This window comes from Phyllobates terribilis, unplaced genomic scaffold (assembly GCF_046119375.1).
Source record: "Phyllobates terribilis strain yellow unplaced genomic scaffold, ASM4611937v1 Scaffold_3__8_contigs__length_932513732, whole genome shotgun sequence".
NCBI classification, from domain to species: domain Eukaryota; kingdom Metazoa; phylum Chordata; class Amphibia; order Anura; family Dendrobatidae; genus Phyllobates; species Phyllobates terribilis.
The window spans coordinates 30,733,054-30,756,675 of NW_027362763.1; positions in this window are offsets into that span (position 1 = coordinate 30,733,054).

Here is a 23,622-nt window from a genome sequence, read left to right on the forward strand (position 1 = left end):
ACTACAGGTAATCAGTGGAGGACAGAGGAGCCAGTACTACAGGTAATGAGTGGAGGACAGAGGAGCCAGTACTACAGGTAATGAGTGGAGGACAGAGGAGCCTCTTAAAGAAGAAGTTACAGGTCTGTGAGAGACAGAAATCTTGCTTGTTTGTAATTGACCAAATACTTATTTTCCACCAAAATTTGAAAAAAAAATTCTTTCCAAATCAGACAATGTGATTTTCAGGATTTGTTTTCTCATTTTGTCTCTCATAGTCGAGGTCGACCTATGATGTCAATTACAGGCCGACCTCATCTTTGTAAGTGGGAGAACTTGCACAATTGGTGGCTGACTAAATACTTCTTTTCCCCCCACTGTATTTCATATATGATGAATAGTCAATCTACATATCGGAGCTTGGTCAGTTTTCAGCACTTTTGCCTTCCAACATTGGAGTCCTAGATTAAAATCTAGAACAACGTTCACATCAACCTTACATGTACTTTTGTGGTTGCATTGGTGAAAGGGGTTGTCCACATTGCACCTAAGTTTGTGAATTGGCGTAAACTGTTTTGTTCTGTCTCCGAAAGACTAAATCCTCTTATATCTCATGGATTGAATGTAAAATCAATGGATGACATGTCTACAGGACTCAAGATTGTAGTAGTCATGAAGTTTACTCCCTTGATTGTGCCCCCATCGGCGCAGGCACTGATGGTGGTGCATGTACGGGCAGCATATATAGGCAGAAGCTGGTAAAGCAAGGATTCGCTGCCATCTTGAGTCCTTTGGATCTGGTGATCCAGTCCATGTGCCACTGGGTGCCTTTCGGCAAAGATTAGAGGTGAGGAGTTAGGGAAATTAGGGTTTTTGTGAAAGAATGGTACAATTTTATGACCTTTTACCAATTTTTGTTGCAAGTCATCGACTCATTATTGACCCATATAGAAGAGACGGGATGACCCCATTAAAGGGGGTTTTGATAACTTTTTCCTTTGAGCAGCCAATCAGTTGAATGGAAGGCCTGTGGCTTTGTACATATGGTACAATGATAGCGCCATTCACACGGTTATGGCTGCACCTGGTACTGCTACTCAATATGCCTGGTTCTGCAGTACCAGATGAAGAACCACAACCATAAATGCGGGTCTGTTTCTGCGGAACAATGTAGATGCCAGTATTTGGACTCTCATTGATCACATATGAAAGATTAGTCACAAGGATATGTCATCAATATTAAAGTTTCAGAAAATCCCTTTAAGGGTCAAGGAGACATTCACCGTTGAGCTTGCTGGATAATGTTTTGGCGGAGTCTGTCACTGTATCTGCAGATCTTCCTCTGCACGGTATCATTTTCCTCTCTGACTCACGCATTTTGTTGTGACGGCGGCTTTTTGCGGAGAAGCGTCTGAGAAGTGACCCGTGTTCCTGTATTACTGTGATAGGAACATCAGTCAGGGGAGCAGAGTCGCCTTGATGTGTCAGGGTAGATGACTGCCGGTCGCTGAGCTGGGTTAATAAGAGATGAAGATACAGCGGACCTCGCTGTTACCGACTGATACAACTTTGTTAGAACAGAAGATCTTCATGTATCTGCAGTAAAGTCACTATGCCTCACAAAAATACGGAAAAAAATGTTAACCCTTAAGTCATCGTTACGGATCCGGGTTGTGGAACTTCTGTGCTGCGGTGCAAGGAGGGACCAGAGGGGCGTAACTAGGTATCAACACGGACTGACCAAGGTCGTACGGCGGCTCAATCGACTCCGTGACCAGGGAGGGACCGAGCAGAGGGACCAGGTGCTACTCTGGGCCAGACCTTGTATGAGAGCAGGTGACTCCCACGGGTCAGAAGGCAGGGACTGACCAGTACAGCAGATGAGCACAGCAGGCAGGCTGACGGGTGATCCGGGTAGACGGACTGGCAGACACGGCAGGTAACAAGCAGGAGCCTCCAGGTAGGCTAGGCTGGCTGGTAGGCACGGCAGGTAACAGGCAGGTGCTTCCAGGTAAGCAGGCGGGCAGGGCCCATAGACAGACTGGCGGACTGGACTGTAGACAGACTGTCGGGCTGGAGAGTAGACAAGCTGGCGGACAGGACTTGTAGTCAGGCTGGCGGACAGGACTGGTAGTCAGGCTGGCGGACTGGACTGGTAGTCATGCTGGCGGACTGGACTGGTAGTCAGGCTGGCGGACTGGACTTGTAGTCAGGGTGGTAGACTGGACTTGTAGCCAGCCTGGTAGACTGGACTTGTAGTCAGGCTGGCGGACTGTACTGGTAGTCAGGCTGGCAGACTGGACTGGACTGCGCGTGCCGGCAGAAGCAGGATCACCGGAGGACGCCGGGCGGGGAGCGCGGTGGTAAGAGGGACGGTGACTCTGTCTGTCAGGGGGCAGAGATGCCGATACTACAGTACCCCTCCCTTTACGCCCCCTCTTTTTTAGGCCTGAAAGAAATTTTTTAAGGAGAAGCGGGGCGTGGATGTTCTCCCTGGGTTCCCAAGTTCTCTCCTCTGGGCCAAACCCCTACTAATCCACCAGAAAAAAGGTTTTTCCTCTTACCCTCTTGGTGGCCAGAATGTTCTCTACCTCATAGACGTCCTCAGCGGAGACCAGAGCTGGGGAGGTACCTGGATTGTCGGAAAAAGAATTAAGCACAACTGGTTTGAGGAGAGATACGTGGAAGGAGTTGGGAATCCGTAAGGTGGAGTTTTAACTTGTAGGCTACTGGGTTGATTTGCTTGAGGACTTCAAATGGACCGATGAACCGTAGACCCAACTTGTAGGAGGGTATTTTGAGACGAACATGTTTGGAGGAGAGCCAAACCTTGTCTCCCGGACGGAATTGAGGCGGATCCAGACGTCTCTTATCAGCATGTCTCTTCATCCGCTCGGAGGATTGAAGAATTGCGGATCTAGTGTCCTCCCAAATAGTGGAAAATTCGCTGACCAGAGACTCCGCGGCAGGGTTGTCCACTGAAGCGGAAACGGGAAATGGAATCCGGGGATGTTGACCGTAGACCACAAAGAACGGGGACTTGGAAGTAGATTCGCTCTCATGGTTGTTATAGGAGAACTCGGCCCATGGTAGGAGCTCCACCCAATCGGAATGGTGAGCGTTAACGAAGTGCCGGAGGAAGCTGGTAAGGATCTGGTTTATACGTTCCACTTGGCCATTGGACTGCGGATGGTAAGCGGAGAAGAAATCCAGGGTGACATCCAGTAGCTTACACATAGCTTTCCAGAAGCGCGAAGTGAATTGGACCCCCCGATCAGACACAATGTGGAGGGGTAGGCCGTGGAGACGAAAGATGTGATGGATGAAGTCCTTAGCCAGCACAGATGCAGACCGGAGACCAGGCAGAGAGATGAAGTGGGTCATTTTAGAAAAGCGGTCAGCGACCACCCAAATGACCATACAACCGGCAGAGACAGGGAGATCAGTAAAAAAGTCCATAGCAATGTGTTGCCATGGGGCAGCAGGTACGGGAAAAGGCAGGAGACGGCCGGCTTGAAGATGTCTGGGAACCTTGTTGCGGGTGTAGCGCCCCAAGGGTTCGGTTGCTACAGGGGTATTGCACCTCAACCAGAGGTGTGATATTCCACTCCCAGGTAAGGATGGAGTATGGACCAGGGCTCAGTTAGCTGCATACACACACTCACCCCATTTCCGGGGGACAGCTCGACGGTGCTCCCATTTATATATATGCTGGCACAACTGACCATGTCCCTGGCTGGAGTGGGGAGGGGGGAGAGAACCCAGTGATGTAGGAGCAGTAGGGGACGGTTTCTGGAGCATAGGAAGGAGCCCATTGGGTGCAGGTCACCTGGGCTCAGACAGTGAAGCAGATAAAAGGTGGGGGCCATCTTAGTTCTGGGAGAAGTTCAGAGAAGTAGTTCAGACAAAGAGGGCTGACAGGGAGCAGAGGCTCTGAGGAGCTCTGCTTAGAAGGCAGGTCTGGAGAGAAGGCCGGGGCCAGAGAGGAGAAGAGGAGAAGGAGAAAGAAGGAAAGAGGAGAGACGGAGGAGTAGAAAGGCTCCAGAAACAAGGAGGCAGAAGGGACCCTAAGAGAGAGCAGAACGGACAGTAACCGTTGCAAACCCGCGTGATATCGGGTGAAGGGTCAGGTCGTGGAAGGGTACCAGATTCCCAAGTTGGTGGAGGTAAATTATCCCTCAGCCAAAAACCGGTGGTCGTGATCATCTATTGGTGTGACCCCCCGCCAAACCTGCTAGGAAGGCACCATATAGGATAGCGGGAAACGGGGGCCAACGTTTGCCCGCAAAGATCCGCGGCAGCTGGACAGAAGTTTGGTCACTGGTGGGGCACGAGAGGCCAGAGAAAGGACAGCAGGGGGTCCTGTGCCATACTCCTGAATTGCCTGGGGGTTGACCGAGCCCCTCACCTGGTGGACGCAGCACGGCTTGGGCAGTGACATGGATAACAACTGTGAATAAAAACCCAGGACTGCATCATTGGACTTGTGTTATTTATGCTGCGCCTGCACCATCACCCCCAGCATCCACTTACACTGCCCTGAGGTTACACTCTTTCCGTGGGGAGTTATCCTATCCCTGCGCTGCACACCAACACCAGCCTCAGCGGTCTGCCTCGCAGCGGCGGTCATCTCTGACTGCTATCCACGGGTGGCGTAGTCGGACATTCAAAACCCTACAAATAGACTGCCGCAGCATTTGGTCTGACCACCCTGAGCCACGGGATCGGGTTGCCACTACTACCCCCATCATCGCACTGAAGCCCGGTTCCGGGTACCCCACGGCACAGGGGGCGAGTCAGCTTTGGCGTAGTCGGCAGGATTGTGACCAACCCGCCACAAACGGGTATTGCGTGCCTGAAAAGAGACTGTTTCACTGTATTGAAAATGGTGCTCGCCCCAGAAGAACGGACGCCATAATGTGCGCGCCAAAAGACAACAGGAAGCCACCTCCCATTGTGGGCCAGGTCCCAGAATGGCGCCAAAGAAGGAGCCCACCCCCAACAGCCATGAGTGCGGCAGTAGAGATGTCCATCAAGGTGGGGGGGCAGCCCCTGAGAGTGATTGTCAGCAGATTGCCCCAGGACCACCCCCAACAGGGGCGGAAAGAGAAGAAAACCGAGGGGCAGGGTGTGGTTTGGATCAGTCTCGCCAGACCGCACCCGGAGATGGAAAGGAGCGTCAACTCCAGCACCCTGGCAAGCGGCCTGCTGCTGGCCGAGGCGGCCCCGTACAGCCTCACGGAGCTGATGGCTCAGCTCCCCGCAGAAGACCCTGAGTTCCTGCGGACTGCGCTGGAGGAGCTGGACCGGAGGATGGTCCGAGCACAGAGGGACGTCATCGCCGGGAGGAAAGAGGAGATGGCCCGGCGGGTCGCGACCCGGCAGCCAGAGACACTGCCTGCATCTGGCAGCGCGCCTGCCCCCGAGGACGGAGAGAGGAGACCTTAGGCCGAGGACGATGCTGCAGAAGAGGCAAGTAAGGCGGACGCCCCTGCCCCGGGTCCTAACACCGTAGCCTTACCCCTGGATCCCGTTGCGGAGCCAGAAGTCCCGGGAGCCGCTGCAGCTTCCACGCTCCCGCCGCGAACACCTGGGCCGCAAGCCGCGAAGACCGCCGCTGAACCACGCCCCCCGTCGTGCCCTCTGACCCCGGGCGCGGTAGGAAGCGGCCCGCTCCAGGCCCGGTCGCAAGGCCTGACCATCCCAGGCGCCTCCCAACCGCGTGCGCCCCTGGTCTCGAAACCACCACCCCTGGGCGCGGAACTGTATGCCCAACTGTTCGGTCCCGATGGAGAGCCAGTCGCCATAACAGAGGGATGGGTGCACCCCAATCTACGGAAAAGCCTGACGCGGAGGCCGGAGCTCCTCTGCTTTCACTCCCGCCTGACCCACGGCCTGTTGAAGTTCCCCAGCTCCCGGTCGAGGAGGTCCAATATGAGTGGGACCCGACAGGAGAAGACCTCATGGGGTTCTCGCAGGAGATGCAGGCGGCCGCAGCCCGCAGACGGGAGTTCTGTCACCGCCAGGTGGTGCAGTTCGAACGGGAGAGGCGGACACGACGACAGAGGCAGGAACAGCTGCAGGCCCGGAGCGTGGAGCAGAAGATGCGCGTCCGGCGAGACCCCCAGGCTGCGCGAGGTCCCAGAATCATCGGGACCGTAGTCAAGTTCCAGCAGGAGCAGGGATGGGGTTTCATCCGAGACTCGACCACAGACACGGATGTGTTCGTTACCCGGAGAGATGTAGAGAGCCACCTGCCAGAAGGCCACCCGGAACGGGATCTGTTACCGGGAGACTTGGTGTCCTACACCCGACACCGAGGCCTAAAGGGATGGTATGCCCTTCATGTCCAGAGGATAAGAGAGGAGCAGCACCCCGAACCAGAACCCGAGTATCAAGAGGACCCGGACGGGTCTGAAGATCAGTATGAGGAGGAGGAGGGAGCATCCGGAGTATACCGCTACTAGTGAGTGGCAGGATACCTGTGTACATAGTTGCCCGTCAGGGTAAAAGGAACTGTTTGTCTGATGCAAAGTTGATCCTGATTGAACTGTTACCTGGCTGAGGACTGAGAGCAGCCATCCCTCTTCCCCACCTGGCTGAGGACTGAGAGCAGCCATTCCCCTTTTCCAACCGGCCGAGGACTGGGAGCGGCCAATCCCTGTAAATAGTTGCGCTTCTTAAAGCGCCCCCTATTGGTTTTATAAAAGTACAGCAACGTCTACCTCTGGACAAACCGTCCCCCATGTTTGAAAGTTTGCTGAAGTTTTGCACTTAATAGAAAAATGGACACCTGGTCGCAAGTTGCACAGTGGCCAGTGAAGAAGAGAATTTACTTAAAAAAATGTTTTACCTGAAAAGTTTTATATGCTGCTAGGGAGTTGCATAATAGTGAAAATGTTTTATAAAATGTCTAGTAAAGAGAAAGTGTTTACCATAAAGGGAAGTTGAATAATGCCGGCCGTTTTCTAATGTGAAAGGTTTTGAAAAAAAAAAAAGTTTTGCATGTCTTGTAAATCAAATGTTGCTTTGTTCCGGCCCGAGGATGTGCTGTGGTTTACCAGGGGGGAATGTAGCACCCCGAGGGCTCGGCCGCTACCGGGGTATTGCACCTCAACCAGAGGTGTGATATTCCACTCCCAGGTAAGGATGGAGTATGGACCAGGACTCAGTTAGCTGCATACACACACTCACCCCATTTTCGGGGGACAGCTCGACGGTGCTCCCATTTATATATATGCTGGCACAACTGACCATGTCCCTGGCTGGAGAGGGGAGGGGGGAGAGAACCCAGTGATGTAGGAGCAGAGGGGACGGTTTCTGGAGCATAGGAAGGAGCTCATTGGGTGCAGGTCACCTGGGCTCAGACAGTGAAGCAGATAAAAGGTGGGAGCCATCTTAGTTCTGGGAGAAGTTCAGAGAAGTAGTTCAGCCAGAGAGGGCTGACAGGGAGCAGAGGCTCTGTAGGAGCTCTGCTCAGAAGGCAGGCCTGGAGAGAAGGCCGGGGCCAGAGAGGAGAAGAGGAGAAGGAGAAAGAAGGAAAGAGGAGAGACGGAGGAGTAGAAAGGCTCCAGAAACAAGGAGGCAGAAGGGACCCTAAGAGAGAGCAGAACGGACAGTAACCGTTGCAAACCCGCGTGATATCGGGTGAAGGGTCAGGTCGTGGAAGGGTACCGGATTCCCAAGTTGGTGGAGGTAAATTATCCCTCAGCCAAAAACCGGAGGTCGTGATCATCTATTGGTGCGACCCCCCGCCAAACCTGCTAGGAAGGCACCATATAGGATAGCGGGAAACGGGGGCCAACGTTTGCCCGCAAAGATCCGCGGCAGCTGGACAGAAGTTTGGTCACTGGTGGGGCACGAGAGGCCAGAGAAAGGACAGAAGGGGTTCCTGTGCCATACTCCTGAATTGCCTGGGGGTTGACCGAGCCCCTCACCTGGTGGACGCAGCACGGCTTGGGCAGTGACATGGATAACAACTGTGAGTAAAAACCCAGGACTGCATCATTGGACTCTGTGTTATTTATGCTGCGCCTGCACCATCACCCCCAGCATCCACTTACACTGCCCTGAGGTTACACTCTTTCCGTGGGGAGTTATCCTATCCCTGCGCTGCACACCAACACCAGGCTCAGCGGTCTGCCTCGCAGCGGCAGTCATCTCTGACCGCAATCCACGGGTGGCGTAGTCGGACATTCATAACTTTACAAATAGACTGCCACAGCATTTGGTCTGACCACCCTGAGCCATGGGATCGGGTTGCCACTACTACCCCCATCATCGCACTGAAGCCCAGTTCCGGGTACCCCACGGCCCACGGGGCGAGTCACGGGCACAAGACGAACAGGCCGTTACGAAGTCTACCATATCCTGGCGCAAGGTAGGCCACCAGTAATGTCGGGTAATGAGAAGGAAGGTCTTCTTCTGGCTAGCTAGTTTGGATGAATGACCCCAGTGAAGAACCTTCTTACGATCCGGAACCGCTACAAACGTCTTACCGGGTGAGAGACGAGACAGGTCCAAGGGGGCCACATTCATCAGTTTGGAGGGATCGATGATATGCATAGGCTCCTCCTCTTGATCGGAAGACAGGAAGAATCGGGACAAGGCGTCGGCTTTAACGTTCTTGTCCGCCGGGCGGTAATGTAGGGTAAAGTTGAAGCGGGCGAAGAACAAAGACCACCGGGCCTGACGCGGATTGAGTCTTTGGGCATTCTGTAGATATGCCAGGTTTTTGTGGTCAGTATAGATGACCACCGAGTGCAGAGTCCCCTCGAGCAGGTAACGCCACTCCTCCAGCGCCAATTTGATGGCTAGCAGTTCTCGGTGTCCTATGGAGTAGTTGCGCTCAGACGAGGAGAAGAGCTTGGAGAAGAAGCCGCAGGTTACCATTCTCCCGGATGGAGATTTCTGGGTGAGCACCGCTCCGGCTCCGGAAGAGAAAGCATCAACCTCCAGAAAGAATTGTTTGTTGTTATCCGGCGGTGCAGCACAGGGGCAGAAGAGAATGCTTGTTTTAAGGAGAGGAAGGCCTCCTCCGCTTTGGACGGCCATTCCTTAGGATTTGCTCCATTTCGGGTGAGCGCAGAGATGGTAGCAGTCCGGAAGAGAAATGTGGGATGAAGAGACGGTAATAGTTGGCGAAGCCCAGGAATCGCTGAATCGCCTTCACCCCTCCGGATGGGGCCACTTTAAGACGGCAGAGACATTCTCGGGGTCCATCCGTAGACCTGTCTTAGAGATAATATAGCCCAGGAATGGAAGAGAGGTCTGCTCAAAGAGGCATTTCTCAAATTTTGCATATAGGTGATTCTGCTTGAGCCTAAGCAGAACCTGACGAACATCCCTCCGGTGTGTAGGAAGATCCGGAGAGAAGACCAAGATGTCGTACAGGTACACCACCACGCAAGAATATAAGAAGTCACGGAAGATGTCATTAACTAATTCTTGGAAGATGGCGGGAGCATTACAGAGACCGAAGGGCATCACACGGTATTCATAGTGACTGTCCCGGGTATTGAATGCCGTCTTCCACTCGTCTCCTTGGCGGATCCGGACCAAGTTATACGCCCCACGAAGATCGAGCTTGGTGAAGATCTTCGCCCCTTTAAGGTGGTCGAACAGCTCAGGGATGAGCGGCAGAGGGTATTTGTTTTTGGTAGTAATTTGGTTGAGTCCTCTATAATCAATACAGGGGCGTAGTGAACCGTCGTTCTTTTTTACGAAGAAGAATCCGGCTCCAGCCGGGAAGGAAGATTTCCGGATGAATCCCCTAGCCAGATTTTCTTCGATGTACTCCGACATGGCCCGGGTTTCGGCCAACGACAACGGGTAAATACGCCCATGGGGTGGAGTGGCACCGGGCACCAGGTTGATAGGGCAATCATATGGCCTATGAGGTGGCAGTGTCTCTGCCTCCTTCTTGTCGAAGACATCAGCATAGGACCAGTAAGGTGCCAGTAGACAAGGTAAATTAGCTGGAGTAGTTGGAGGGCGAGCCGGGCGAACCGGAACTAGGCAGGTCTCATGGCAATCCTGCCCCCAACGGAGCACCTCATCGGATTGCCAATTCAGAACGGGTTCATGTCTCTGTAGCCAGGCCTAGAAAAAGGGGGTGAGAGAGTCCGGAAAGCACATGGAAGGAGATCCTCTCTGAGTGCCGCATTCCCACCTGCAGGGTTACGGGCTCTGTGAAGAGCAAGATGGTCACCGGAAGGAGTCTTCCATCCACCGAAGCGACTGCCAATGGTTCAGCCAGAGGTTTGGTATGAATCTGATACTTCTCTACAAGGGACTGGGAAATGAGATTACCAGCGGCTCCGGAATCCAGATGTGCGGCTTCAAAGAAGCAGTTCTCTCCACAGGAGATAGAGACGGACAAAGTCAAGAACGGAGAGGATTTACTCTTGCCTAGGACGACCTGTCCGAGCGGTCCTAGACACTGGAGTTTACCGGCTTCACCAGACAGGTACGGATCAGGTGCTCCTTACTACCACAGTAGAAACAGCTCCCCTCGGCTCGGCGTGTTTCTTGGCGAGACTTGACCATCTTGGTCTGGTCAATCTGCATAGGTTCGGGCGAGCGTGCCCAGGGAGTTGCTGGTTGGGAAGCCGGTTTCTGGAAAACAGGAGCAAGACGAGGAAATCTTCTCTCCCGGGTAGTCTCCTAAGCACGTTCTAGGAAACGGCTGTCAATCCGGGTAGCTAGTGACACCAGGTCATCCAGGGTGGTAGGAATATCCCGGCCGGCTAACTCGTCCTTAATCCGACCGGAAAGACCCTCCCAGAAGGTGGACACCAGGGCCTCGTTGTCCCAGGCAAGCTCAGAAGCGAGGGTACGGAACAGTATGGCATACTGGCCCACGGTGAGACTCCTTTGGCGGAGACGGAGCAATGAGGAGGCAGTAGAAATCCTTCGTCCAGGTTCATCGAAGACCCTCCGCAAGGCAGTGAGGAAAGCCGGAAGATTGGACACTAGGGAATCCCCTCTCTCCCATAGAGGGTTTAGCCATGCCAATGCTTCCCCGATGAGGTGAGACATGATGAACGCCATCTTGGCCCGGTCGGAGGGAAACTGATGTGCCAGAAGTTCAAAGTGCAGCGTGCACTGGTTCAGAAAGCCCCGACATAAGACAGGGTCACCTCCAAAACGAGGAGGCGCAGAAAGCCGGGGTCCTAGGCTGGATGCCGTGGTATTGGTAGGCAGCGGCGCTGCCGGAGCGGGTGTCGCTCGACTCGAGGCGGGCACAGGTGGGACAGACAGCGTGTCCAGGCGAGAGTTGACAGACTGCAGGTAGGTCAGGATGGTTTCCTGTTGGGATCTCTGACGAGAAACCTCCTGGTACAGGTCAGCAAGCAAAGGGGTCTGGGGGCCACCGGGTTCCATGGCCCGTACAAACTGTTATGGATCCGGGTGGTGGAACCTCTGTGCTGCGGTGAAAGGAGGGACCAGAGGGGCCTAACTAGGTATCAACTCGGACTGACCAAGGTCGTACGGCGGCTCATTCGACTCCGTGACCAGGGAAGGACCGAGCAGAGGGACCAGGTGCTACTCTGGGCCAGACCTTGTATGAGAGCAGGTGACTCCCACGGGTCAGAAGGCAGGGACTGACCAGTACAGCAGATGAGCACAGCAGGCAGGCTGACGGGTGATCCGGGTAGACGGACTGGCAGACACGGCAGGTAACAAGCAGGAGCCTCCAGGTAGGCTGTCTGGTACGCACAACAGGTAACAGGCAGGTGCTTCCAAATAAGCGGGCTGGCAGGCAAGGCAGGTAACAGGCAGGTGCTTCCAGGTAAGCGGGTTGGCAGGCATGGCAGGTAACAGGCAGGTGCTTCCAGGTAAGCAGGCGGGCAGGGCCCATAGACAGACTGGCGGACTGGACTGTAGACAGACTGTCGGGCTGGAGAGTAGACAAGCTGGCGGACAGGACTGGTAGTCAGGCTGGCGGACAGGACTGGTAGTCAGGCTGGCGGACTGGACTGGTAGTCAGGCTGGCGGACTGGACTGGTAGTCAGGCTGGCGGACTGGACTTGTAGTCAGGCTAGCGGACTGGACTGGTAGTCAGGCTGGCGGACTAGACTGGTAGTCAGGCTAGCAGCGGGACCTGAGGGCTGAAGCAGAGTTTAACACACAAAGCTACAACCTTGCACGGGCACCTCCCTTTTGGAGGAGGTGCCTTTTATATGAGAGGTCCTCTGGCCATTGGCGGGGGACTCCTTAGGACGGCGCACGCGGCCCGTTCAAGAGGGAGGGAGCCCACGCACGCGCCCTAAGCACGTTGCCCGGGAAGTTGCGCGCGCCGGCAGCAGCAGAAGCAGGAGCGCCGGAGGACGCCGGGCGGGGAGCGCGGCGGTAAGAGAGACGGCGTCTCTGCCTGTCAGGGGGCAGAGACGCCGATACTACAGTCATTCCTCTCAGCTAAAAGCCAACAAATCATGACATCATGCACAACCAACACGACATTGCCCAACTATTCCGGACTAATCCTGCCTCCTTGAGGCTCTTCAGGTCTAGGAGGTCATAGTCGGCTTTGCTGGAGAGAAGAAATGATCTTATCCGGCTTTGCTAAACTTTTTTCATTCATCTTGCAATTCAAAGAAAGGTAAAATGAAGAACAAAGGGTTTTCTTGGAAACCAGCGCCCTATGTGAACTGAAGTGGGAATCTGTGATATCAGCCATTTAACCAAAACCTTAATCAGACCCATTTTCTTCTCCTTTTCCCATGCTTCACTCTCTGAGCTCTGATGCATTTTTTTGTACCTCCACATTCCCCCATTGAAAATCTTCACTCAAAACTCCTACACCTTGGTCCTCTTTCCTAGTCCGTCACACATTAGTAAGTCCAGAGTTGGAAGAAATAACCATGCCATAGGGAAGTTCTCGAATCAGTACAAAACTTGATGCTTTTCTTTGGGCTTCCACAGAGAATTTGCTCTTGAAACCCCTACACCTTAAACCCTTTTCCTTAATCTGTCCTTCACCCATTAGTGGAAGAAAGAACCATGCCATGGAGAAGTTTTTGAATCGATGCAGAAATTGATGTCTTTCTTTAAGCTTCTACAGTCCCTCATTGAGAAGTTACTCTTGAAATCCCTATACACTGGACACTTTCCTGGTCCTACCCTTCACCCATTAGTAAGTCTAAAGTTGGAAGATAGACCAATGAAATAGGGAAGTTCTCAAATCAATGCAGAAGTTGATGCCTTTCTTTGGGTCTCTACAGCCCTCATTGCTCTCAAAACCCCTACACCTTAGACCCCTTTTCTAGACCTGCCCTTCACCCATTAGTGGAAGAATGAACCATTCCATGAGGAAGTTCTTGTAGAAATTGATGCCTTTCTTTTGGCCTCCACATTCCCTGCCTTGAAAATTTGCTCTCGAAACCCTGCACAATGGACCCCTTTCCTAATCTGGTCCTTCACTCATTAGTAACTCCGGGGTTAGAAGAAAGAACCATGCCCCGAGGAAGTTCTCGAATTAAAGAAAATCTCATGACCATGATGAGTCTTAAGGCTTTTCCCTTCAGGGATTTGGTGGGTTCAGAAGATAGAGGACCTCTGATTTTAAAGGGATTGTAAGAAAATTATGGTTGATTTTTTTCAAAAAACAGTGGCACACAAGACTACAGAGAAAAACCAAAGACAAGCAAAATACCCAAGTAACAAGAAGTAAATGGGTAAATCGCACAGTGCAAAAATAATGATAAATAATAAAGGGTATTTAGTTAACATAATTTTGATCAAAATAATGTAAAAGCTATCCAGCCACGTCACGGCAACCCTTATGGGACAGTTCTAACTCTAATATTAAAACCTTACCATTTGTCAAGTGACATACATATGGATAAGGGCAGAGAGACTGACCCCCTAGTAGAAGCATAGACCTGAGGCAGAATGAGCCTTTCAGCTCAGACAAAGGGCGGCCACACCCTTATATGTACTAAAGGACACTGAACTAAAAAGAAAAAACCTAGAAGTCTGAACTGAAACATAAATTTATGTGCATGCAAAATGTAAATGCATGTTCACACAAGGCCACTAGACAAAGAAAAACCAAAGACAAGCAAAATACTCAAGTAACTAGACGTAAATGGGTAAATCGCACAGTGCAAAAATAATGATAAATAATAAAGGGTATTTAGTTAACAAAATTTTGATCAAAATAATGTAAAAGCTATCCCGCAACGTCACGGCGACCCTTATGGGACAGTCCTAACTCTAATATTAAAACCTTACCATTTGTCAAGTGACGTACATATGGATAAGGGCAGAGAGACTGACCCCCTAGTAGAAGCTGGAATTGCAGCTCAGCTCCCTTGAAGTTAAAGTGGCAGAGCTTCCAAGACAACCCATGGGCAGACGTGGCTCTGTTTTTGAAAAAAATCAGCCATTTTTTTCTAATCTTTACAGTTTTGATTGTGTCTTTTTGTCCATATCGTTGATGAGATGCAGTGTGTAAATGGAGCGATGATCATTTTATTGCACAGATGATTTCAATTGGTTTTTCCAAAATCATATAACAAATTATCTTGCGGGAAATCACTGGCCTTGAGGACTCATGCAGATAACCATATTTTTGGTCAGAGTGCAATCCGAGAAAGCATTAGATCGCACTCAGACCAATGTTATTCTAAGGGTCCCGGCACATGTCCAACTTTTCCCTTGGACAGAGACGGTCTGAAGAAAAAATCGCAACATGCAAAATTTGCCTCTGATGTTCGTATCGCACTCGGCCATGACAGTAAATGAGTGTGTGGAAACCATCAGACTGAACTCGGATGGCATTCTATTTGGAGAAATTTTCCATCTTCTCCATATCCAAGAGAAACAGATTGTACTATGGTGTGATATTCATAATCGGCCTGATTCTCTCGGATGAGAGAAAATACGGTGGTGTAAACCTAGCCTATCGGTGATTTTTGCATCTACAGCAAGAAGCCCCTGAGGTCAGTTCTTGGATGCAGTAATCAAGTGACTGATAGAGGAGACGTCATCACTTCCAAGTGGATCAACGGTGCAGTGATGCGGGAGAGGGTGGAATTAAGGGGTTAAGTATTTTTTAAGAATTTTCTAATTTAAGGCCAATTTTGTACAATCCTGGAATTTTTTTTTTTCACAGGGGTAGTCTAGCTCAGGGCAAATTTTCTGCGCTGCAGCGAGCCAAAGCCTAACAGTATGTAATGCACACAGTTTGAGGTCAACTGCGGTCACGTGCCAACCAGTTACTCATCCACTTCTGTCCACCATTTTCTGGACAACACCTATAATTTATCTATTACGTGATCCTATATAAGCAAGATCAGTCTGTGGGGTACAATTCAGGCGACAAATACTCTGTGACACTTGCATTCAGTGAGTAATTGTATTGCTCGGGATCTTCACCACTTCTTGTGGGATCAAGCAGCCGGATTACAGAACTTGTCATTGTTGGGGAAGTTTGAGAATCGTTCCCGGCATACTTTCTGAATTTTTCCAACTTTTTTTTTTTTTATACTAAAAAAAAAATAAAATTAAATAATAAGAAGAAGAATGAAAGTTTGTGTCCAGATTATTCGTAACGCAGCTCTCTCTTCCTCTACCGGCAAGAAGTCCCAGCACGATCCCAATGGCCTTACTTCTCTGAGTCTGGAATAAAAGTCTATAAATACTTATCATGTCCTTCCATATTACGCTACATTTGCCAATATCATGCACCATTTTCTTTGTGTTTTTCATTGTTCGCAAAAACTAGACGTGAACATTCCCACGGGGAAGTTGTAAAAATTTGAAACATTTTTATTTCCATATTTTTTTCTTTATTTTCTCACAATTATACGCTTGATTTAAAAAGTGCATAACCACCAATGTAAGTGGTCCTTGGCATTGGCCCAAGTCTGCCCAGTGGTCACGCCAGTTCTGACATTATTTCCCGTTATACTTTTTCCATCTACGTCAATGATTTGACCGCAGCTGCTGCAGAGCGCCTTCATCCCATCCCCCGAGTTCCCCGCACATCACTTACTTTCCCAGATTTGCTCTCAGCACCTCGTCCTTCTCGTTGTGGTAACTTTGCTCTTCTATAAATGTCAATTGATCGGTGTTTTAAATGATTTTAGTGCTTGTTATTTACAGGAACAGATTTCTATTGTAGAAGTCGGAGATTACAGGAAATTCGAGGTCGTCTTGGACTTAATGTCTCTAATAACCTCATTTGCTCTTCGTTACCATTGGTTAGAAATTACTTGGAGGCTTCAGATAAATTATCCTATGGTCATTCTGGTGGCAATGTGGGATTTTTGGGGATCATTTTGATGGCAATGACTTCGGTGCGGACATTATCATAGCTACTGGGGGTGAAGGGGCAGGCGGGATAAGTAACTCTAAGTCCCTCTCTTCGAGCGACCACCTGGAGCGACCACCACTCTTAACTGTATACAATTAAGCTCTAGGCTACCGCTCTCTGTTCTGTAGGCTGCAGATTGCTTTAAGCCTGTGGCCAACAGAACGACAGGGTGATGCACCGGACGAGGAGGCGGCGGCAGAGCGGCACAGTGACGTCACCGCACCGGGACTCTGACTGCGAGATGACATCAACGTGTTGGTCCACCAGCGACTTGCCCGCTGTCTGCCGGCAGACAGGATCCAATGAAAGGTGAGTATATGATTTTTTTATTTTAATAGTACTGATGATGTGGGGGGCCCTCATAAAGTGTGGGGGCATCATAAAGTATAAAATGCCCTCATACAGTATGGGGGGCCCATTAAACTGGGTATATGGGATCAGTGGCGCATCATACTGTGCATAGGGGAGCTGTTGGCCCATCATACTGTGTATAAGGGTGCTGTGGGCCAATCATATTCTTTATAAGGGAGCTGTGGGCCAATCATACTGTGTATAGGGGAGCTGTGGGCCAATCATTTTCTGTATAAGGGAGCTGTGGGCCAATCATACTGTGTATAGGGGAGCTGTTGGCCAATGATATTCTTTATAAGGGAGCTGTGGGCCAATCATACTGTGTATAGGGGAGCTGTGGGCCAATCATATTCTGTATAAGGGAGCTGTGAGCCAATCATACTGTGTATAGGGGAGCTGTGGGCCAATCATACTGTGTATAGGGGAGCTGTAGGCCAATCATACTGTGTATAGGGGAGCTGTGGGCTCATCATACTGTGGATAAGGGAGCTGTGGGCCAATCATACTGTGTATAGGGGAGCTGTGGGCCCATCATACTGTGTATAGGGGAGCTGTGAGCCAATCATACTGTGTATAGGGGAGCTGTAGGCCAATCATACTGTGTATAGGGGAGCTATGGGCCCATCATACTGTGTATAAGGGAGCTGTGGGCCAATCATACTGTGTATAGGGGAGCTGTGGGCCCATCATACTGTGTATAAGGGAGCTGTGGGCCAATCATACTGTGTATAGGGGAGCTGTGGGCCCATCATACTGTGTATAGGGGAGCTGTGGGCCAATCATACTGTGTATAGGGGAGCTGTAGGCCAATCATACTGTGTATAGGGGAGCTGTGGGCCCATCATACTGTGTATAAGGGAGCTGTGGGCCAATCATACTGTGTATAGGGGAACTGTGGGCCCATCATACTGTGTATAGGGGAGTTTTATATTTTTGTGACTCAGGGAACATTATTAAATGTTAAGTGGGCACTTAACAATCATTATTGTTATAGGGGTACTCAGAGTGTTGTGACTGCCAAAGGTGCACTTGGGACAATATTACTTTTTAGGGAGCAAAATGTGGACACTGTTTTCTAAAGCACTTGTATAGGGCATTAATATATTCTAGGAAGTAATGTTACCATCTAGAGGACACAAAGGAGGCATTATTACTATGTAGTGGGGGTCATTATTATATGGAGCAGTAAGAGGAGCACTGTTTTGTACCACACAGCAGGTGCAGTTATAGGGACACATACGGCAGCAGCGGCTCAGCATTAGGTTATCAGCAGTATGAGGAGTTTGTGCAGGTTGGGAATAGATGGGGACAGTGCTGGAAAAGTCAAATGTGTTTTTGTTGTAATTTCTGTAGACGAGTCCTGGCTGGAGAAGTCGTCATGTCGGTCTGGGCCAGATGGAAAAGACGAGAAAAAATGAATGATGCCATCAGTAAGAACGTCAGCTATAATTCACCATCTACAGTATAACTGTACTTTAATCTCTTACATGTTCTGCAGGACTGGTATGCAGTAATGTGGAGCACTTACCACCAATGAGCGCCTCTGTCTGCTGCGCCGGTAAGTAACGTCAGCAGCGTGATCACGTCACCTGATCACGCTGCCGAAGTCGCCCTGACCCGGCGGACAGAGCTTCAATTGTACTCGCATCTGAAAGATGCGAGTACAATTGTTCACCTGGGAGCCGGTGTTCCAGGTTCTGTGAGCCGGCTGTCAGCTTGACAGCCGGTTCAGAGAACTGCCGACTTCCAGTCTGGGGGGTGACAGAATGCAGCTGCCAGGGGAGACACCTCAGACTGCTGCATTAGGCAGCCCGACTGCGACCCCCTTCCGACTGCGCCTGGGGCACATGACCCGGCTACCCCCCAAGATATGCCTCTGATAATATAGTCCCTATTATGGGGCATTTTAACTATCCAGATATTCAATGGGACATAGAATTATCCAGTTGTGCTAAAAGCTGCAAGTTCTTATCCACAGTCCAGGATAATTACCTCTCTTAGCTGGTAGATGAACCAACCAGGGGAGGTAATCCGCTGGATCTGGTGCTGTCAAATAGACCAGATACAATTTCAGGCCCGGGAGAATTTGGGGAGCAGTGACCATAATATGGTAAGTTTCAATGTAATATTCAATCAAGCATTCAAAAGGGGAAATGCAAAAAGCTGAAACTTTCGGAAAGCTGATTTCAACAAATTAAGGGAAGAGCTTAATCTTGTAGACTGGGACCATGCCATGGTAATTGGGGATACCGAACATAAATGGGGCATGTTTAAGGAAATACTACTAGAATCCTGTAGAAAATTTATACCCTGTGGTAATAAAATGTCCAGGAATAAAAATAAACCATTATGGATAAATAAGACAGTACAAAGTTTAACAAGACAAAAACAAAGGACCGAGAAATCTTGAAGGACGAGAATGCAGAAATATCTCTTCAGGAGTATAAATATCTAAATAAGAAATGTAAAAAATAAATCAAGCTGCAAAGTTATCTACAGAGAAACAAATTGCCAACGACGTTAAAATAAATCCCAACATTTTTTTTTATAAATTACATCAATGCCAAAAAGAAAAAAACAGAAGGTATCAGCCCTTTAAAAGACAATAATAACAAGATAATTCTAGAGGACAAAGAAAAGGCTGAGATATTAAACAGACACTTTTCATCTGTTCCAGGAATCTTTCAACAGGGCAAAAATCAAAGTTCACCACCTGATATAACTAGTTTAGCACAAAAAGAAGTACGCCTGCGTCTGAGCAAATTAAACATTGACAAATCCCCTGGACAAGATGGCAAGCATCCACGGATACTGAGGGAATTAACCTCAGTAATTGACAGACCATTGTATCTCATATTCTTAGACTCTCTTGTAACAGGGGTAGCGCCACAGGATTGGAGGATGGCTGATGTGGTACCGATATTTAAGAAAGGTTAAAGGGTGGATCCAGGTAACTACCGTCCGGTAAGTCTGACATCAGTAGTGTGCAAAGTTTTTGAGGGCATCATAAGGTATGACCTGCAGAGATATATCACAGAGAATAATATAATAAATGATAATCAGCACGGATTCATGAAGAATAGGTCGTGTGAAACCAATATGTTTTATGTTATCATTTATCTGGACTTTGCAAAGGTATTTGATCCTGCACCACATAGCAGCCTTATACTGAAGCTACAGAAGCCGGGACTTGGGGGAACTATATGCAGATGGGTAAGGAATTGGCTAAATGATAGGAAACAAAGAGATGTCATAAATGGTACATTCTCTAAATGGAATATAGTCAGCAGTGGGAGCCGCAGGGATCTGTACTGGGAGCAGTGGGAACTGCAGGGATCTGTACTGGGAGCAGTGGGAACCGCAGGGATCTGTACTGGGAGCAGTGGGGACCACAGGGATCTGTACTGGGAGCAGTGGGGACTGCAGGGATCTGTACTGGGAGCAGTGGGGACCTCAGGGATCTGTACTGGGAGCAGTGGGGACCACAGGGATCTGTACTGGTAGTAGTGGGGACCACAGGGATCTGTACTGGGAGCAGTGGGGACCACAGGGATCTGTACTGGGAGCAGTGGGAACTGCAGGGATCTGTACTGGGAGCAGTGGGGACTGCAGGGATCTGTACTGGGAGCAGTGGGGAACACAGGGATCTGTACTGGAAGCAGTGGGAACTGAAGGGATCTGTACTGGGAGCAGTGGGGACCATAGGGATCTGTACCGGGAGCAGTGGGGACCGCAGGGATCTGTCCCGTGAGCAGTGGGGACCGCAGGGATCTGTACTGGGAGCAGTGGGGACCGTAGGGATCTGTACTGGGAGCAGTGGGGACCGCAGGGATCTGTACCGGGATCAGTGGAAACCGCACAGATCTGTACTGGTAGCAGTTAGGAACCACAAGGATCTGTACCGGGAGCAGTGGGGACCACAGGGATCTGTACTGGGAGCAGTGGGGACCGCAGGGATCTGTACCGGGATCAGTGGAGACCGCACAGATCTGTACTGGTAGCAGTTAGGAACCACAAGGATCTGTACCGGGAGCAGTGGGGACCACAGGGATCTGTACTGGGAGCAGTGGGGACAGCAGGGATCTGTACCGGGAGCAGTGGGGACCTCAAGGATCTGTACTGGGAGCAGTGGGGACCGCAGGGATCTGTACTGGGAGCAGTGGGACCGCGGTGATCTGTACTGGGAGCAGTGGGGACCGCAGGGATCTGTACTGGGAGCAGTGGGGACTGCAGGGATCTGTACTGGGAGCAGTGGGGACCGTGGGGATCTGTACTGGGAGCAGTGGGGACTGCACAGATCTGTACTGGGAGCAGTGGGGACCGCACAGATCTGTACTGGGAGCAGTGGGGACCACAGGGATCTGTACTGGGAGCAGTGGGGACCACAAGGATCTGTACTGGGAGCAGTGGGGACCACAGGGATCTGTACTGGGAGCAGTGGGGGCTGCAGGGATCTGTACTAGGAGCAGTGGGGACCACAGGGATCTGTACTGGGAGCAGTGGGGACCGCAGGGATCTGTACCGGGAGCAGTGGGGACCACAGGGATCTGTACTGGGAGCAGTGGGGACCACAGGGATCTGTACTGGGAGCAGTGGGGACCACAAGGATCTGTACTGTGAGCAGTGGGGACCACAAGGATCTGTACTGTGAGCAGTGGGGACCACAAGGATCTGTACCGGGAGCAGTGGGGACCACAGGGATCTGTACTGTGAGCAGTGGGGACCACAAGGATCTGTACTGTGAGCAGTGGGGACCACAAGGATCTGTACCGGGAGCAATGGGGACCACAGGGATCTGTACTGGGAGCAGTGGGGACCACAGGGATCTGTACTGTGAGCAGTGGGGACCACAAGGATCTGTACCGGGAGCAATGGGGACCACAGGGATCTGTACTGGGAGCAGTGGGGACTACAAGGATCTGTACTGGGAGTAGTGGGGACCACAATGATCTGTACTGGGAGCAGTGGGGACTGCAGGGATCTGTACTGGGAGCAGTGGGGACCGCAGGGATCTGTACTGGGAGCAGTGGGGACCACAATGATCTGTACTGGGAGCAGTGGGGACCGCAGGGATCTGTACTGGGAGCAGTGGGGACCGCGGGGATCTGTACTGGGAGCAGTGGGGACCGCGGGGATCTGTACTGGGAGCAGTGGGGACCACACAGATCAGTACTGGGAGCAGTGGGGACCGCACAGATCTGTACTGGGAGCAGTGGGGACCGCAGGGATCTGTACTGGGAGCAGTGGGGACCACACAAATCAGTACTGGGAGCATTGGGGACCGCAAAGATCTGTACTGGGAGCAGTGGGGACCGCAGGGATCTGTACCGGGATCAGTGGAGACCGCACAGATCTGTACTGGGAGCAGTGGGGACTGCAGGGATCTGTACTGGGAGCAGTGGCGACCACAGGGATCTGTACTGGGAGCAGTGGGGACTGCAGGGATCTGTACTGGGAGCAGTGGGGACCACAGGGATCTGTACTGGGAGCAATAGCACCGCAGGGATCTGTACTGGGAGCAGTGGGGACTGGAGGGATCTGTACTGGGAGCAATAGGACCGAAGGGATCTGTACTGGGAGCAGTGGGGACCGCACAGATCTGTACTGGGAGCAGTGGGGACTGCAGGGATCTGTACTGGGAGCAGTGGGGACCACAGGGATCTGTACAGGGAGCAGTGGGGACCACAGGGATCTGTACTGGGAGCAGTGGGGACTGCAGGGATCTGTACTGGGAGCAATAGGACCGCAGGGATCTGTACTGGGAGCAGTGGGGACCGCAGGGATCTGTACCGGGATCAGTGGAGACCGCACAGATCTGTACCGGGAGCAGTGGGGACCGCAGGGATCTGTACTAGGAGCAGTGGGGACCGCACAGATCTGTACTGGGAGCAGTGGGGACCGCACAGATCTGTACTGGGAGCAGTGGGGACTACAGGGATCTGTACTGGGAGCAATAGGACCGCAGGGATCTGTACCGGGAGGAGTGGGGACCGCAGGGATCTGTACTGGGAGCAGTGGGGACCGCACAGATCTGTACTGGCAGCAGTGGGGACCACAGGGATCTGTACTGGGAGCAGTGGGGACCACAGGGATCTGTGCCGGGAGCAGTGGGGACCACAAGGATCTGTACTGGGAGCAGTGGGGACCGCGGGGATCTGTACTGGGAGCAGTGGGGACTGCGGGGATCTGTACTGGGAGCAGTGGGGACCGCAGGGATCTGTACTGGGAGCAGTGGGGACTGCACAGATCTGTACTGGGAGCAGTGGGGACCACAGGGATCTGTACGGGGAGCAGTGGGGACCGCAGGGATCAGTGCCGGGAGCAGTGGGGACCACAAGGATCTGTACTGGGAGCAGTTAGGAACCACAAGGATCTGTACTGGGAGCAGTGGGGACCACAGGGATCTGTACTGGGAGCAGTGGGGACCACAAGGATCTGTACTGGGAGCAGTGGGGACCACAGAGATCTGTACTGGGAGCAGTGGGGGCTGCAGGGATCTGTACTGGGAGCAGTGGGGACCACAGGGATCTGTACTGGGAGCAGTGGGGACCGCAGGGATCTGTACCGGGAGCAGTGGGGACCACAAGGATCTGTACTGGGAGCAGTGGGGACTGCGGGGATCTGTACTGGGAGCAGTGGGGACCGCAGGGATCTGTACCGGGAGCAGTGGGGACCACAGGGATCTGTACTGGGAGCAGTGGGGACCACAGGGATCTGTACTGTGAGCAGTGGGGACCACAAGGATCTGTACTGTGAGCAGTGGGGACCACAAGGATCTGTACCGGGAGCAGTGGGGACCACAGGGATCTGTACTGTGAGCAGTGGGGACCACAAGGATCTGTACTGTGAGCAGTGGGGACCACAAGGATCTGTACCGGGAGCAATGGGGACCACAGGGATCTGTACTGTGAGCAGTGGGGACCACAAGGATCTGTACCGGGAGCAATGGGGACCACAGGGATCTGTAC